This window comes from Mchenga conophoros, linkage group LG11 (genome assembly GCF_057382185.1).
Source record: "Mchenga conophoros isolate Kocher_MC1m ecotype Shallow Benthic linkage group LG11, M_conophoros_male_GT1.1, whole genome shotgun sequence".
In the NCBI taxonomy this organism is placed as follows: Eukaryota; Metazoa; Chordata; class Actinopteri; order Cichliformes; family Cichlidae; genus Mchenga; species Mchenga conophoros.
The window spans coordinates 19,492,170-19,509,458 of record NC_140536.1 but is presented as its reverse complement, the minus strand read 5'-3'; the positions used below and the strand labels follow the sequence as shown (position 1 = coordinate 19,509,458).

At 38.8% G+C, this 17,289-nt stretch overlaps 1 pseudogene across 1 annotated transcript; it reads left to right on the top strand.

Annotated features, from left to right (window-relative positions):
* The first annotated feature begins 604 nt into the window (after positions 1-604).
* On the top strand, positions 605-4,467 carry LOC146563939 (uncharacterized; annotated as a pseudogene). The gene is made up of 2 exons (XR_014894383.1): positions 605-1,269; positions 1,393-4,467. The product of XR_014894383.1 is annotated as an uncharacterized LOC146563939 (transcript).
* The last annotated feature ends 12,822 nt before the right edge of the window (positions 4,468-17,289 follow it).

Here is a 17,289-nt window from a genome sequence, read left to right as displayed (position 1 = left end):
TAAAAATAAGATATCTAACATGGCCTGAGCTTATGAATGACAGCTTGTGAACAGTATTTGTTCTATGAATTGGTAAACCCCTTTTTCATTTGGTCATTTCAGTTTTTCCATTAGTGCATGCTCTGCTTATTCTGTCCACACTGATGGTCACTATTTCCCCAACATTTAAGGTCCTGAAACACACAATAGAATTTTTTTAACTGTATTGATCTGTTTAAAAATGTAACGTAAAGAATAGTTAATGGCTCATTTGGTGAAAAGTACAAGAAACAAGTTCATTTGACTTGCAGCTTTGTTCGTTTCTGAATTCTTCACAATTTTGCTTGCTCCTTGTAATTCTTTTTACAAGAAACTCTGTGTAATTAGTTGAAAGCTATGGAAGCCCGTTTCCGCCACTAAAAAAAAAAAAAAAAAGATCCATAACTCGAAATTTCGAGTTATCTTTCTCGAAATTTCGACTTATTTTCTCGAAATTTCGAGTTATTTTCTCAAAATTCGGACTTATTAACTCGAAATTTTGAGTTATTAACTCGAAATTTTGAGAAAATAACTTGAAATTTCGAGTTAGCGCTGCCAATAAGAAATCTACGTGGCTGATGTCATTTCCTTGTTACCCGGAAGGATATGGCGCAAAGGGGTGCGCACTCAAAACTGGATCGTGTCGTGAGCTGCTGTATTAACAACAAATGGCGCCAGGTTCTTCAGTTTTGAATGCCTTCCTACAAATGATAACTGGATAAAAGGTATATAAAAACAGTGTGACAGCGATTGTTACATACAAAGTTGAATAGAATGCAACGTCAGGGTTAACCATAGGTACCTATAAGGTTTCTGTTACACGCTAATGACACCTGTTACGTCTGATGAAACAGACGTTTTGCTGAAAGCATGCGTAATAAGTATACAGCACTGTATAAAACAAAATCACAAATCACCCAAAACAGGGAATATGACTGACAACTATATAAATAAGGAACAAAACCAATAAAACTGTAACCAGACAACTGAGAAAATGTGGGATTGACTGTATTGTGATGCTGATTGTAGTTACAGTGCAAATGGACACTTAAAAATGCAGTTCCCACTTCTCCACCATAGTCAGAGCTCATAATGTAGGTAGGCACAGATACTTTGACGATAATATGGTGGCTTTATTTTAATTTTGTAATTTTAATTTACATCCTTCCTTACAGCATGGGAGACTTGACTGAATTCTTGAAACAAAGAGAAGTCTCTGAGGAAATTATACAGACCTTGGAGAATGAGAAGGTACTTAATTCCAACAAGATACTGGTTGAAATGCAACTTTTCCTCATTGTTCTTAAGTTAAAAATAGAATTGTATTTTCAAGGCTGGTTGTTTCAATAAATTAAATTATTTTTCCATCTTTAGATTGATGCCAGTGTCATAAGTCTAATGACAGATGAGGAGCTGAAGACTTATTTGCCATCATACGGTGATCGTCTAGCAGTATTTGGATTTTTCAGACGGAGGGGCAGCAGCCGCAAGTCAGCGCTTTTTGAACGGCTGAAATCCAAACTGTCCAAAAGAAAATTATCTGAAGAGGATGGCAGTAGCACACGGCAAGAAGAACATTCCCAAACAACCCATAAAAGAAATGCTCTGAAGAGAAATAGAAAAATAGAAATAGGATGGATGCATTATGATGAAGACACTGAGGTTTTCAAGCAGGTTAGAGCTAGACGAGGAGGAGGAACAAGAAAAATAGACATCTGCAAGGATGCCAAGAAAAGGGACATAGGTTGCAACAGGCCTGTTCTTTCCAGATGGAGGAAACATTCAGGGGCCCTTAACAGATTTTGACTGTGATCTGAAGGATTATCAAGAGATGATAGTCGATGATGCATTGACAGTAGGAGAACTTTATCATGTCACAAAACTTAATATCCTCAGGTTCTACCTCACCACAAAGAAAAAACAAAATGACAGCCTTCAGAGCTCCAACCCAGGTTTGCATCCATCTTCAGAAATTGAAGCGAGTCCTCAAAACCAAACCTCTTCTTTTACTGTCACTACAGTCCAAACATCTGCTCCATTTGAAACAATCAGCCATGATGTGACATACATTGAAGACACTCCAAACGATAACCTTCCACAATCTTCCACGCAGTCTCTAAGCGCTAACACTTCTCACAGCAGTGACATTATTTTTGTTGGCCCCTTTTCTGACAGTGAGCCAATAAATTTGGATGACACCCTGATTTTTTCTCCACAACCTGGTCCATCCAGTGAGAGAGTGAGGAGAGTAGTGGTGGTCCACAGAGGGCAGGTAATGTCAGAGCTCATTTCACATTTTAGTGATAAGGACCTTGAAGATGTCGACATCAAAATCCAGGTCTTACTGCCTGATGGAACACCTGAAATGGCCCATGACGATGGGGGAGTTGTGAGAGACTGTCTTTCAGAATTCTGGAAAGAATTCTATGACCAGTGCACCACTGGAAACGTTTACAAAGTGCCCTTCTTAAGGCATGATCTTGGGCAACCGGAGTGGGAGAGTGTGGGCAGAATCATTGCATTTGGATGGGTTAGAGAGAAATATCTGCCTGTGAAAATTGCACCTGCCATTCTGGAACAAGCTGCCTTTGGATATGTAAAGAGTGATATTGTGGAGAATTTCCTTAAGTTCATGCCTGACTCTGAGCGTACAGTGTTAGAGGCGTGGCGATCAGACTTTAGCACCGTGGACCAAGAAGAACTTATAGACATACTTGATAACCACAGCTGCAGAAAGATACCAACAGCCTGCAATGCCACTGAAGTCCTATTGGAGCTTGCACACAAAACACTTGTCCAAGAGCCTGCCTATGTTATTGAACAGTGGGCAAGAACACTCAGCACTGCATGGGAAAGCCTTTGTGATCTATCTTCAGTATGAAACCCTCCAACCAACTGTGAGAAAAGTTCTCAAGTGTCTCACTTTCCCTGAAACAATGACGGCTCACCAGAAGCTGATTCAGAAATATCTAACTACATATGTGAAGAATGCTGAGAAGGAACATTTGTGTTTGTTCCTCAGGTTTTGCACAGGTTCAGATTTACATCTGGGAAAGAACATCATCATTGGGTTTAACGAACTGAAAGGTTTCCAGAGACGACCTGTGGCACACACATGTGGGTGTGTACTGGAGCTGTCGATAAATTATGACAGCTATCCTGACTTCAGATCGGAGATGAACAGTGTGTTGGAATCAAATGTGTGGGTTATGGACATTATCTAAAGGTTTGATTCACGGACAATGGCTTAAAAGCCATTGTTGTTTTACAACAGATTATATTTGAGTTGTGAACTAAGACTAAAGTGTTCCCATGTGAATGTCACAGCAAAGGTTTCAGGTGTTTAAAAACTGAGTTCCAAGAAAAAGTATTTGGTGAAATACCACTGTAATGCAATTTGAGGTACTTCTTTGTGTTTCTGTGTTTTCCTATTACAACTGAGGCAATATTTTTCTAAACACTTGTGAAATGCATTTCTGCAGAGGTCTCAGAGTGGCAGTCTGGAGACCATTTATAAGCATTCCCATTTCCTCAGTCAGCATGTGTGCATGTGAACAATGAAAGCAGTTTTTCCACCTTTTATTCATTTTTTCTATTATTTGAATCCAAAATCAACTTTAAAAAATGCATTAGGTTAATTTTAATTTGTCAAATTTTATTAATGTAATGTCAAAAGATGACATGTATTGTAGTGGTTCACCAGAAAATTAGAGATTGAGACCCCTGCAATATGTAGTGTATAGTACATGTAGGAGATATATGCAATATCTCCTACATGTTTTATCATCGTGCACACATTTTACAGTTTACAAGTCAGGTTTTACTTTATCATTGTATTTTATTACAGTTATGTTTGTACAGTTCTGTTTAGCCATCTGGGTTATGGTGACTTTTGCTAAATTGAATGGCCATAAGGCACACCTATATGCTTTTATTTTGGATTTCTGTGAAATCAGCAATTGCTTAGCTGAAGGTTGATTTTTGGTTGGCTTTTCCTGATTTTTGTAATGAAAAAAAACCCCTGTGTATCATAGCCCCCTTTTTCAAAACTACATAGCCGATGGGGTAGTTATTTAAAAGATATTTTCCTATATTTCTGTTTTCATGTTTGAGCCTAATGTATTTGCTTCATAGTGGTTTTAGACCACACGTTCTTATTCTTTAATTGTAGGATATTGTTATCAGATCTTGCCATATTATCCTCAATCTCTTTTTATTGTCCCATTCTTTTTGTATTTTTAATAATAATTGAACTTTTGCAAAACATATTGCATATTTTTGTTGAGTGTATTATCGTACTTTTTCCAAGTCTTGTGCTTGCAATTAGCTTTTTATAAGAATACTTTAAGGTTTTTTGTGTTACTGTAAATACAGTACAGTTATTTTGTTTTAAGACAAGATGATGGCAAAAGATCTGTGTTTTATAATAAAGTGTTCAATGAGACAAATTACATCTTTAATTTTGGTAATTTCTGGTTTTTTATTATTCTGAGGCGCAATCCGAAAAAAAAAAAAGGTCCATAAATCTCACTCAGTTAGGTTATCCATATGCTAAAAAATATATAATTATACTGCCCATAATCAGGAAAACAGTCAGTATATATAAAAAGTCTCAGCAGTGAAAAAAATGACAGTGAAAATTTTTTTTACTGCTACATAACCAGATATTTCAAAACATCAATAATTACTCAAATAAAAAGAAAGATGAAAAAGCATATTTACAAAAAGTTGAAATCATAATTCCAAGGTGACATGCGCTGCATATCCTCCAAATAGCAGGTCTAACAGACATTATGTTTACATATGTTTTAATAATAAGGCTTTTAAAACAAAAAATTGGTTTGTTAATTGAAATAAACCATCCAAAAAAAAAAACAACCCTCCAAAAATTAAATACAATTTTTATAGCCTTTTTCAATTGGCCCTGTTCGTGAAATACATTTTCAGGCCCTCAAAACCCATGTATGTGTGCCCCAAAAACGACAACCATCCAAAAATTAATAACTCATAAAAGTTTACAATTTAAATATGAAAATACAGAATTAAAAATGCATAACGATGTCTAACCTTTAAGGCAAAAGCTCCAACTCAGTAAGCATCAACTGCCTTAGCTTTACATACAGATCCACTGTATGAAACACATCATCTGAGAAGTCCAGGTTATGTTCTGACATGAGTTCTACACAGAGATGAAAGACATCCTCTTCACATGGAAAGTCTTTGAACACGCATTCTTCAAGGCAGGCTTCAACTTTGTCCATATTGACATGTTTCGAGTTAAGTATCCTTTTTTTTTTTTTTTTAGTGGCGGAAACGGGCTTCCATAGAAAGCAGCTCTAGTGTACGAATACAAAGTAGGAGAAGACAGATGGAGCTAAACTAGTTTCCGTGGCTAAAGGTTAGAAAGAGAAACCTGGAGAAATTAGCTTTTCTCCTGACAGCAGTGACATGCCCCTTTCCCTCATTTCCTTACCAGTTCTGCTGCTTGCGCTCCATCACGTTGTCACGCTCGGCCCTCATCTCTTGGCCTCGGCCCCCTTGGCCCTCCACTGAACCGAGCGGCAGGCTCATTACAGTGGCAGGGCCTCAGAGGATGGAGAGTTGATGTTTAGCAGCTGAATCACCTCCCACCGCCTGCCGTTGGTTTCAGTCTGTCGAGGCGGAGAACATCATTCATCAAGAGCCGTCAGGCCGTCAGTCACAGCGGCCGCCGGGAGCAGGAGGCCACGGTCATTAAGCTTCCTGCGGGCTCTGCAGCTCCACATGGTGCTGAGCGCTGCTGAAAACTGGGTCTGAGGGTAAAAAGCTGATTATTGAGAGAAATCTGACAAATAGCAGAGCGGAACTGTACAAGCATAAATATACAGAGTTTACCATCAAAACACTCCACATTGTACTGATTCATTCTCACCGGGTGTTCTTTCTGAGGTAAGTATTCACAGCTTTTACCTAAATACAATAAAAATACACATATCGAATAAAAGACCTGTATTTAAAGTTTCACTTGTATAACACATTTCAAGATAAAAAAACTTAAAAGCGGTCACCTCCTGTACAGATGTTGTTGTTACTCATGCGTAAGCATAGACAAGGTTATTTTTGCAGATTTTAACAGCTCTGTTAAGGAGGATCTATTATTTTCCTGATTAACTGATGTTTTTGTAAAACACGAGAAATTTGTGTTACAATTATAAAGACACCTTGACAACATTTGTTACAAGCCAAAAAAATAAGGAAAAATAATAATTCCTTGCGTTTCAAATGCTGGAACCATCAAATACAGGATACAATTCACTTTAATAGAGCACAGCATGTTACATTATCAGAGGAAATGCATTTCTGATTTTCCCCTGGATATAGTGCAAACTTTAAGCCTGCAGCTCTCCAAGCTTAAAGACGGTGCAGCAGTGTGGCCAAAATCATGCTTTTTCCTACCATGACGGACACATACTCTTCTGGCTAGAGTACCTTCTTCTGTGGTGTTTTGGCTTTCACAGTGAATAAGAATAACCTGACGCGTGATTTTGTAAGAAATGTTTAAAAAAAGATTGTGCGAGAATATATCAGGAACTGATTGATTGGCTGGTGTGAGACTTTTAAAAACAGCCATCGGTCTGATATTTCAGCCTGGCCTCATGTTGACAGCAGCGGGATGGCCTGCAGAGGAGAGAGAGATGACTCAGGGTAGGAACACTGACTGGAAAAGACCTTAATATAGAATCTACTGACTCTGTCACTTTTCTCCCATAAAAAGAAGAGAGGGCCTGCAGCTCTGTTTTTCTGCACGCTTCACTGTTTATTGGAGGGGCACTTCCCGCTCTTCAGATGTTACAGATGCTCAGGGTTTAGGCTGATGTCGAAGTCATAGTGCTGACAGTGCACAGCAATCAGATACAGTGTGTAACAAACTATTGAATACAAACAAGTGTGGCACTGTGGAGTGTGACTTTGAAAAGTTGTTTTTGATTCCTTTACCAAATTTTCTTTCTTGTGTTTCTGGTAGAGAGACTGATGAGCCAATGAAATAATCCCAACTAACTAATGCTGTGTAATGTTGGGTAACATTTGGTACTCAAACCCACATGAATGTGGGCTGCTTCTGAAAATGTGCTAAGGCAGAACTGTCTCCACACTGTCACTGTGTCAGTGGAAACCAGGTATCTGACTTCTTGTTGTCTTAATCCAACTTTTGACATTTCTTTCTCTTTCTGGTCTCTTCCACTGCACATGGCCTGAAGGTGCCACAGATGACAGGATTTATGTAACCCTAAAAACGGTGGAAATTTGTTTCCTTCAGCTTTTACCATTAATAAAAAATTCTGAAAGAAAGATTAACAATGAACTAAGTGCATATCTGCTTTACCAGAGAAGAGAGGTGAGGATATCTTTTCACTTTTAAATCATGGAATCATCTCAATAACTATTAAAGAATTTTCCTATTTTGTGAGTGCATCCACAAGTGCAGCTGCTTATCCATAGGAATGCACTGTGGGTCGATTGTACCACAGTGACTATCAGGCATTGTTTGAATCCAGTCTTCTGACACTCTCAACATTGTTTCAAATTTAAGTTGTTGTAAAAACTTTTTAGTGACAGAGTAAATTATTTTTACATTTTTGCATTTCCATTTCGCCCGTCTCAACAAATCACCAAAGTTATTTTTGAATGCAAAACTATCTCACATCCTATACCCGTCTTTCTGTTGGTGTGCAGTACAAACACCAGTTGATTGACAGCACTTTCAAAAACACCATTATTAGCTTCAAAGAATCAAAGAATCCTCTATTTGTGTGTGTGTGTGTGTGTGCGTGCGTGCGTGCGTGCGTGCGTGCGTGCGTGCGTGCATGTGTGTGTGTGTGCTGTCTCTGTTCCAACACTGAAGAGTTAAATGGCCATCAACATCAAGTGTTTTACTCTGCCAGTTTTCTCTTTTTTTACTCATTCATCAGCCATAATTATTACTGTTGCTGGTCATAATTGTGTGTGTGTGCGCACATGTGCACATCTGTGTGTGTGTGTGTGTGTGAGCAAGAAAGAGAGTAGAAATTACATAGTTTGTGACTGTCACAAACTCGTCACTCACCTGCTGCAGTGAGATTCAGCCTTGTACTTACAGGGAAATACCACTCAATTGAAAATGTCACTTGGAGCCTGTAATTCATCTGCTACACACACACGGTCACACACACACACACGTGTTCCTCACTTGTCCATCAGGTTGATGGTTCTCAGATTGCTGCCTGACATTTTGGACAGATGGAGGGTGGAGGATAACTGTCACTCACCTTCCTCCTAGTCGTCTTCCTCTTCTTAATTTAAACCATGTGTGCTGACTGAGAGGATGAGGATAACGGTTCACTGGCGCCTGATCTGGCACTAACCTAACTTTACCACTGCTCTCATATCTCCAAGTGTGGCAGATTTTAAAAGTAATTTAACAAAAACCAAGATTTTTAAAACTTTATGCTTTTATGATTATAACCTAGACACACTATGATAACTAAAGTATAGCTAGTGCTTCCTGTTGTTTTGAGCAATACTGTAAGTGCACTTAGTAACTTGTTACAATACCACTACATGTTATATAATGGTGGGTGGCTCTGGGTTCCTTAATTCCAGGTAAATGCTGAAGGACCCTGATCCTATCGTCAAGTCTCACATGCACTGCACTTATTTAACCTCTCTCCACTCACCTACAATATTGTTATGCTCTGCAAGCCACTTGGCAACCAATGTCACATCTGTGGTTACTGATGCCGACTCTGTTCTGTACAAGGTGTTTTTCCAGTCTTCTATTGTTCAGTTTCCATGACCCAGGGAAATTGTAGCCTCATTCTCATATTATCAGCTGTGACATCCAGTATGGTCTTTTACTGCTGCAGGAAGGCTGTTTCAAGGTTCAGTTGTGCTTTCAGGGTATCTTTGAATAAATAAATTCCAGTAGGTCAGTAGTTCCTGAAATACTCAGACCAGCTCATCAGCACCAGCAACCATGCCACCTATAAAGTCACTGAAATCACCTTTCTTCCCCCTGCTGTTTGAACTTCAGCAGGTTGCCTTGACCATGTCTGGATGCTCAAATATATGGAGCTGTTGTCATGTGACTGGCAGATTCGATATTTATGTTAATGAACAGAAAAAAAGAAAACAAAGAAATCTGGATGGATATCTAGATATTTATGTAGGTCACAGGAAGCGATAGCTGTGGTATTCATATCACTGTACATGTGTTGAACCCCACTAACTCCAACAAAGCTGCTGGTGGTCTCCTCCGTCCATCTGTGTGATCGGCATTCTCTGCCATTTGGCTGAAATCAAGTGCACATTTGTTCATATCTGTGTGAATATCATAAGCTCTATTCCCAGAGAATATTACCTCTGAGACTCCTCTCTAAAAACTTCCTTGGTCCTATGATGAGCCTAGCACAAAACTTCATGAAAGAAACTTTACAAATAAACAATGACCTTTCATGAGATAATAGGGAAGAGTGTTGGTGCTACTGATGATCATGTCTGACTGTGTGGTTGGGCGATTTCAATACAGGGAATGAGGCAAAGCAAACTTATTAAATATAATCTTATGTCTGTTATCTGTTTTTTCTGGTGATAAAAAAAGTCATAAAAGTCAAAACTGAATTCAGTTTAATTCAAGTTTGTGATGCAGTTCAGTTCAATTTTATTTATCTATCCATTTATTTATTTATTTATTTATTTTGTTAGTCAAACAGTTGCTTCAAAGCATGTTATATTGTGAGGTAAAGATCCTACAATAATACAAAGAAAACAGAGAAAATCCCAACAATCAGATGATCTCTTATAAGCAAACCGAACAGCAACAGAACAACACCATGTCCAGGGAAATACTTGACTAGTCCACTGGTTAGAAGAACTGATCCGTCCTGTCTGACACCCGGGCTGACAGTTTGTCAGGCATCAGTCAGCACCAGTTGTGCACTTCATGAAGATCCTCTGTCGATTTAGGCTCCCTTTATCATACCGAAGGCATGTCTCAGTGTATAAATAAATGCAAGGTACATAACCATAATGTTTTTCCCTCCAAAGTGTGGAGCAAACAAAATGTTCTCACTGTCAGTATCACTGTCATACACTTGGTCTGTTCCCCTCAAGAACTGAAAGCTTGTAGGAGCTTGCATGAGGGTTACAAAGCATCTGGTAAAGCAATAAATGATCGTCAGCTATAGTTAACTGGTTGTTAATTTGCTATCATGTAAATTATTAGAACCTTCTTTTAACAATTCACATAAGATAAGATAAGATAAGATAACCTTTATTAGTCCCACACGTGGGAAATTTGTTTTGTCACAGCAGGAAGTGGACAGTGCAAAAGTTATGAGGCAAAAATTAGAATACAATAAGAATAAATACAGTACACAACTGTACAGAATAGAATAAAATAAAATACTATATACAGTAGAATAAAATAAAATAAATATACAATAAGATAAAAATAGAATACAAATACAAATACTATATACAACTGAGTAAAAATACAACGATGACAGAAAGGATTATTGCACTTAGTATTATTGCATATGTATGGATGTGTGTGCTTGATCAGTTAAAGTCTTTGTTGTGGAGTCTGACAGCAGTGGGGAGGAAAGACCTGCGAAATCTCTCCGTCCCACACCGTGGGTGCCGCAGTCTCCCACTGAAGGAGCTGCTCAGTGCTGTCACAGTCTGCTGCATGGGGTGGGAGATGTTGTCCATCAGGGATGACAGCTTAGCCGCCGTTCTCCTGTCACTCACCACCTCCACTGGGTCCAGAGGGCATCCTAGAACAGAGCTGGTTTAGCATTACCGCATCAGTTTGATTTGATGTGTCTATCAAACCATATTAGGTTCTGGAGTTTGATTTTAGAGACCTTCACTTTTCTACCTTTGCCCTATTCAGTCTGGGGATTTAAACCATCACCTTTCCGACCCACTCCTCCTCCGCCTTCCTCTTACTCTGTACTTGACAGCTGTCTGAAGCTAAATCACCGCAGTCAAGGCCTACAGTGAAGCAGTGTGACGGAGAAGACGGTGTCGAATGTCCTGTCAAAACCACTCAGTCCACTCTTTCATCACAGCTCACTCGCTTTTTTCCTCTCTCCTCGGCAGGAGAGAACAAGGAAGAGTCTCGATAACGTGATTCTGAACTTTTTACAGGTTAAGAGGAAACTTGTTGAAATGAAATCTCTTATTAATTCTAGATCTTTATTTTAACTTTTTGGCCTTTTGTCTTTACCTTGTTGTGAAAATGATTTCAGATAATCCGATCACTTCTGTCTGAATAAACTTGTAGGCAATCATGTTTACATTGCATCTATCTGTCAGCTAATGACACACTGCAAGCTCACCACCGTGCTATTAAGCCTCTTTATCTTGCATCCAATTATACATGCGATCAGATTTTTCTTTGCACCACTGCACATTTACATATCCATTCACTCACACTCCACTGACTAATAACTTTCGGCTTAATTAAACCCGTTTGCATGTGGTGAAATCCCATCATGCAGCATAATGAAATGAGCCCAGTGTGATCGCAGGTTGTCAAGGTGTGTGTAGTACAACGGGTATATTTAGCAAAGCTGCCGCTGGGTAAAAACATATATCATCAGTGAATGTAACTGAGCCAAGGCCTGTTATGGCATATTATGGTAATTAACCAGAATAAAAGACACCTTGGTTTATTAAACCTTTTCCAACTTGCTTCCATAGATGACAATGTCATATTTGAGCCATAATCTGGGAAACTTTAACAACTGAAATACTGAAACTAAGTTAACGTGGGTAGAACATGGGCAGGTCCCTAACAATGGGAAGTTTTTGCAAATTTTGGAAAACCAAACCTTTTTAGAAAATCTGAGAAAACTTTTGTACTTTACTCCAGATATTTATATAACTTAAACCTAGAGAGGGCATTACATTTATATTTAGGGACTTATTATAATAAATGCATACATGTGCGGGCACTTACAGAAAATGAGGCGGTGCTCTAAAATAAGGTCAATTGTACTGAAGAGGCGTCAGAACCTTTACACAAATTAACTTGAATTCAATTCAGTTATGTTTATGTAGTACCTATTCACAACAACAGTCACCTCAGGATGATTTATATTGCTATGTAAAGACCCTGTAATAGAAGGAAAGCTCAAACAATCAAAAGATCCATAATAAACAAGCACTTGGCAACAGTGGGAAGGAAAGACTCCCTTTTAACAGGAAGAATTATTTTCTGTGTTGTTGATGCAATTAGCAGTAAAATGTCCCAAACAATAGTTAATCAGCAGTTTATTTAAATAGTCTCCTCCCTGTATTTGGGCCTTGAGAAAGGAACTCCCAGAAATATTAATGCAACAAGGTCAGTCACAAAAGGCTATGAGTTCCCACCTCTTACACACATTCTTGTTACTCTAAAGTATAGTAAGGTAAAGTATTAACCCCAATGTACACCTACTCCTGTCACAGACTAAACATTGTTTGAAAAACTGGATTTAACAATCTGTGTATTAAGTGTAGCACTGAAGTAAGAGAGTATGATGTCACTGGGTTGATTGGGTGGTTGGTTGCTGCTTATTAGAGAGAAGAATTAGAGAAGGAACTAATCACTCAATGGAAAACAACAAACTAAAACCAAAGTAGATCAGCATATAGATGAAGAATGTGTGAATGAGAACATGTCCCTATTGTTTTTGCATAGGTCCACATGATGTGATCAGCACTATTTAGATTAACAGTTACCCCCAGTTAAATAAACAAGATGATAGGTTGCTACATTGGCATTATGTCACAACCATAACTAAGTTTCCTATTGTGGCATGATCAGAAATCCTAATACTCATTAATATCTCTCTGGGGGAAAAAAACAAAAACAAACTTACCTTACATTCGCCTCCTGCTCCTCGTGTGCTGTAGTTTTCCACAATTATAATATAAAGTAATCCACCCACTAAGATAATAATATGAAATGGAAAGTAACATATAAAGACACCACACAAAAGCACAAATGGTGATAATGGTATTGGCAACTTATGTAGGTTATGTTGTAGTGTCGACAAAGATTCACCACGGACGTCTGAATCACAGTTCCAGTCCATGAGAAAGGAATGCAGCTGGACTCCTGTCTTTGAGAAGACGGCATAAGTATTAATACAAACATGCTGTCAAAGGTGCTCTCCACATGTAGAACAGGAAATCAGTGGATTTAACTCCTTCCCCCACCATTATGTGCTGTCTGTGCTTTTGTCACACAACCTACTGTATTTTACACAGCTTCTGACACTGCCCTCCTGCTGGTATACTGAAATTGCACCTCAAGAGTTTTCAACTGTGCACAAAACCCAGCTCCAGGATATTTAAATTTTTCTTTTGAAAATCTCGACCATTATTGTGTGTAGATATGCGTAACAGGAACAGAGAGCTGAGGATTAGCATAAAAGGGGAAAGGCCACTTTGGATGCTTTTGTATTTGGGATTTTTTTCTATTTTCACAGGTCAGGTGTAAATGATTGTGCCTCTCAGAAAGCAGCAGCAGACTGACATGACTTACGTGTCTATTTAAAGTTAATCTGAACAGAGTGACACTCTGCCATCTTCTGTGAAGTAACCTGAGTCAAAATATAAGTCACAAACAAGTGAATGGTAACTTCTTTAAAACAAAGTCAGTAATATTACACTGTCTTTCATTAAAAGTACTATAAAAATACTTATATGTGTCTGATCTCAGGTTTATGCCTTATTAGTCAAATAGCAACTATGGATATGAATCGTAAAGTGACTTGTTTAGATTACATAATTTCATTCAACATTTCAAACATGGGACAGTTAGATTGGAGGTTAGATTGTTGGCAACAGTTAGGTGTACCTGCAGCTGATGGTCTCCACATGTACTTGGCATGGTGAACTCATTGCCACTTCCAAAATACCCAACTCACAGAAAATCATCTAGTAAGTAAGTGTGGGTAGGTTTAAGCAGGGAAAATCTTTAAGCAAATGATCCAGAGAAGCACAACGTGGTTCTCCATTGAGACTACATTAACAGACCTGAGCCTGTCTACCGGCAGAGACCCTGTTCTGCCAGATGGAGGCAGTGTCCAAAGTATGAGGAACAAGCAGCCTATATGCTACTCTTGACTGTGCTGTTGCTGGGCCATCAGCCAGCCGTGGAGAAGAGCGCAGTTATAACATAAAAGGACCTGAAATGAAACTGACTGTTAAAAGCAATAAAAGGTATCTGCTACAGCCACTGTCTGTGCTTTTCATGCTGTTCTGATCTTTGATGTTTTTTCATGCCTCTACTGTTGCTGGTGAAGAAGCATGTCACGCCCTTCCCCCTTCCAGCCCACTTGTTAACCAAATAGCATTCAACCTTTGCACAGATTTGGGTTTTGGAGTGCTGCATAGAGTATGTTTGCATAGGTTGAAAACCCCTGTCTCTAGGCTTTCCATAGGCAAATGCATATGCAAATGGACATAACCGCTGTACAATAAAACAAGCGTTACTGGGGGAGCTCCATCCAATAACCCAGGGGTCGGCAACCTGCGGCTCTGGAGCCGCATGCGGCTCTTTAGTCCTTATAGTGCGGCTCTGCGTGGTTTGGGAAAATAAATTAGAAGTATTTAGCTGAAGTGTTTTTTATTTATGTTAGTTCTTTTTTAACTTGTAGTTCTAAATTGGAAGATTATTGTGATATTGAAATATAAAAATGAAATTATATTCTATTATTTTTTCATCGTTCAAAATAAGCGTCACACTCACGGATGCCGGTATACCCGCCGAAACGCCGTGCATTTATCGACACTTTCAACCCCAGGTAGGCCAGTTATGGATCTTCGGATCCACATTATGTCAGCAGCTATTCTCCACCATGAACTATGTTAAAAACAAACACCGCTCACGCCTCACAGATGACTGCTTACAGACCTGCGTAAAGATGAAAGTGACTTCATACAGCCCCGATTTGCAGACGCTGTGCGCAGAGGTTCAGGAGCAGAAGTCCCATTGTAAACATATCACAGCAGACCCGACGATGTTTCCATGAACATGCTTTTCAACATCTCTTTATTGACCACTTTTCACATACAGTTGCTGTTCGCATACAGCCGGCTGTAGCTTTTCAGCTCACAGACCGACTCATACCAACACAACAGCACAGATAGCACAGACGTTAAGGCGGCGAGGCGTGATTGCGGGTGCCGCTCAGGTGCGTTCGCCTCCCCTGCAGCGGCGCGTCAGACCACGCCCCGCCACACACATTAACCAGGTAAAATACATATTTAGGCAGAACTTTGCAAATATCTATTTTTCTGTTTTTAGCAGCATAGTGCTTTTTTTCCAATTACTTTTTTAAAAGCCAGGCCAAGGCTCCAAAAGCCCAAAGGCGATATAAGGGTGGCGGCTCACAACAGTTTTTGTTTGCTACATGGATCATTTTAGTTCAGCTGGGTGTCTTTCCTTTTATTATATTTCTTTAAGAGTTCAAAATGTGTTAATTACATAAATAAAATTTAATTTTCTCTGTAGCTCTTCATGGATTTCATAAGAAACACACCTTAGTTGTTCACACAAAGCATAAAAGTAAAAAACAATATATACAGTGATATCTTCATTTTAGATGTCAAAAAGAATTTGCGGCTCCCAGTGTTTTCTTTTGCATGGAAACCGGGTCCAAATGGCTCTTTGGGTGTTAAAGGTTGCAGACCTCTGCACTAACCAAAGTTTAGCATAGTTTTGCAGCCATTGAGAAAATAACTCATTAGTTATGTAGTCAAGTTTTTTTTTTCAAAATAAATTACAAAACTCTTAATTTTATATAAAATCTGCTAAAAATGTGCTGTTTCGTGTCTTTTTTTAAGCCTTATTTTAACAGTGGGAGGCGTGTCTGTGTCTTGAATCCAAACTGGGAGCTAAGATAAGATGGGGCCTGATTATTCATGACTTTGTATATGAGGAGAAGGATTTTAAATTCAAGAATTTAAATTCTAGAATTAGCAGGGGGCCAAGAAGCTATGTTCTCTTTTTGTAGTTCTTATTAGACCGCTCTCTGCAGCATTTTAAATCAACTAAAGGCATTTCTGGTAGTTTTTATGCCAACCTGATAATAATGAATTACAGTAGCTCAAGTAATAGATGTAGTAATAAATGGATGGACTTTCAGCATCACTCTGAGATAGGATTTTTCTAATTTTGACAATATCATGCAGATGAAAGAATGTGTGCTGTTAAAGGACATATGCTAGTCAAAACTGACTCCAAGATTACTCGCAGGGTTACTGGAGGCCAAGATGATGCCTTCAAGAGTAAAAGTAAGTCAATGTCATTTGTAAAACGTGAATACTTTTTTGGACAGTGGGATATTTTTTTTCTGAGAGATTTGAAGTTTAGACAGTAGGGATATTACTGAAAACTGAAGCATGTGTACAAATTGAAGAACTTTGTAAAATATGTGCAAATGATATTTAAGATAATATAATAATCTTTACATTTTTGAGATTTAGGACATCTTGTTTTCGAGGAGATGTTTGAAGAAAACTTCAACTTGTTTGAAGGTTTTAAAATAAAGTTTGTGGTTTGTCCTTTGTCCATGATGGTTGAGATCATTAGCCGTCACACCTCTTCTGCTTTACTGCAACAGAAGTCTCTTCAAAAAGCAAGCCAGCACTGCTTGTCATTCTCTAAAGCTGGGCTGGTTTGGAAGACTGAAATATTTTAGGGGGATTTGGCACCAACCTCCTTCAATCCAATCAACTATGACTAATGTTAACACAGGTGTAAGAAGGATTTACCTGCTCAGCCACGTTCCATCCGTCATTTAGAAACTCAACATGTTGCTGTGATATTTTATGCACCAACTGAAGACACAGCACGGGAACATCAACAGTGGAGCTGCATGCCTATTTCCAAGCTTTTAGCCTCTCTGTTTGAGCCACTCATACAATTTTTTTTGTTGTTGTTCTCTGTGAGCATTATATCTGATTTGTGCAGTGAAGTTTTGACTTTTTTTTTGTAACTCAAATTAGGTTCCTCTTTTTGGTTGTTTCCTGATAGAGGGCTTGAAGAAGCATGACCGATTGACTTGAATGTGCAGCCATCGTGTCGCCTTAGTGCATGCGAGTCTGCACAGGCAAATCAGCACGAATAAACTGAGACCTGAAGCAGTGGCTCACTGCTACATGAGCTTCAGAGAACTTAAGCTAAATTGCAAACACAAGAATGTCAAGCTGATCACAAATTCTGCTTGTGATTGCTTAAAAAAGGGGGAAAAA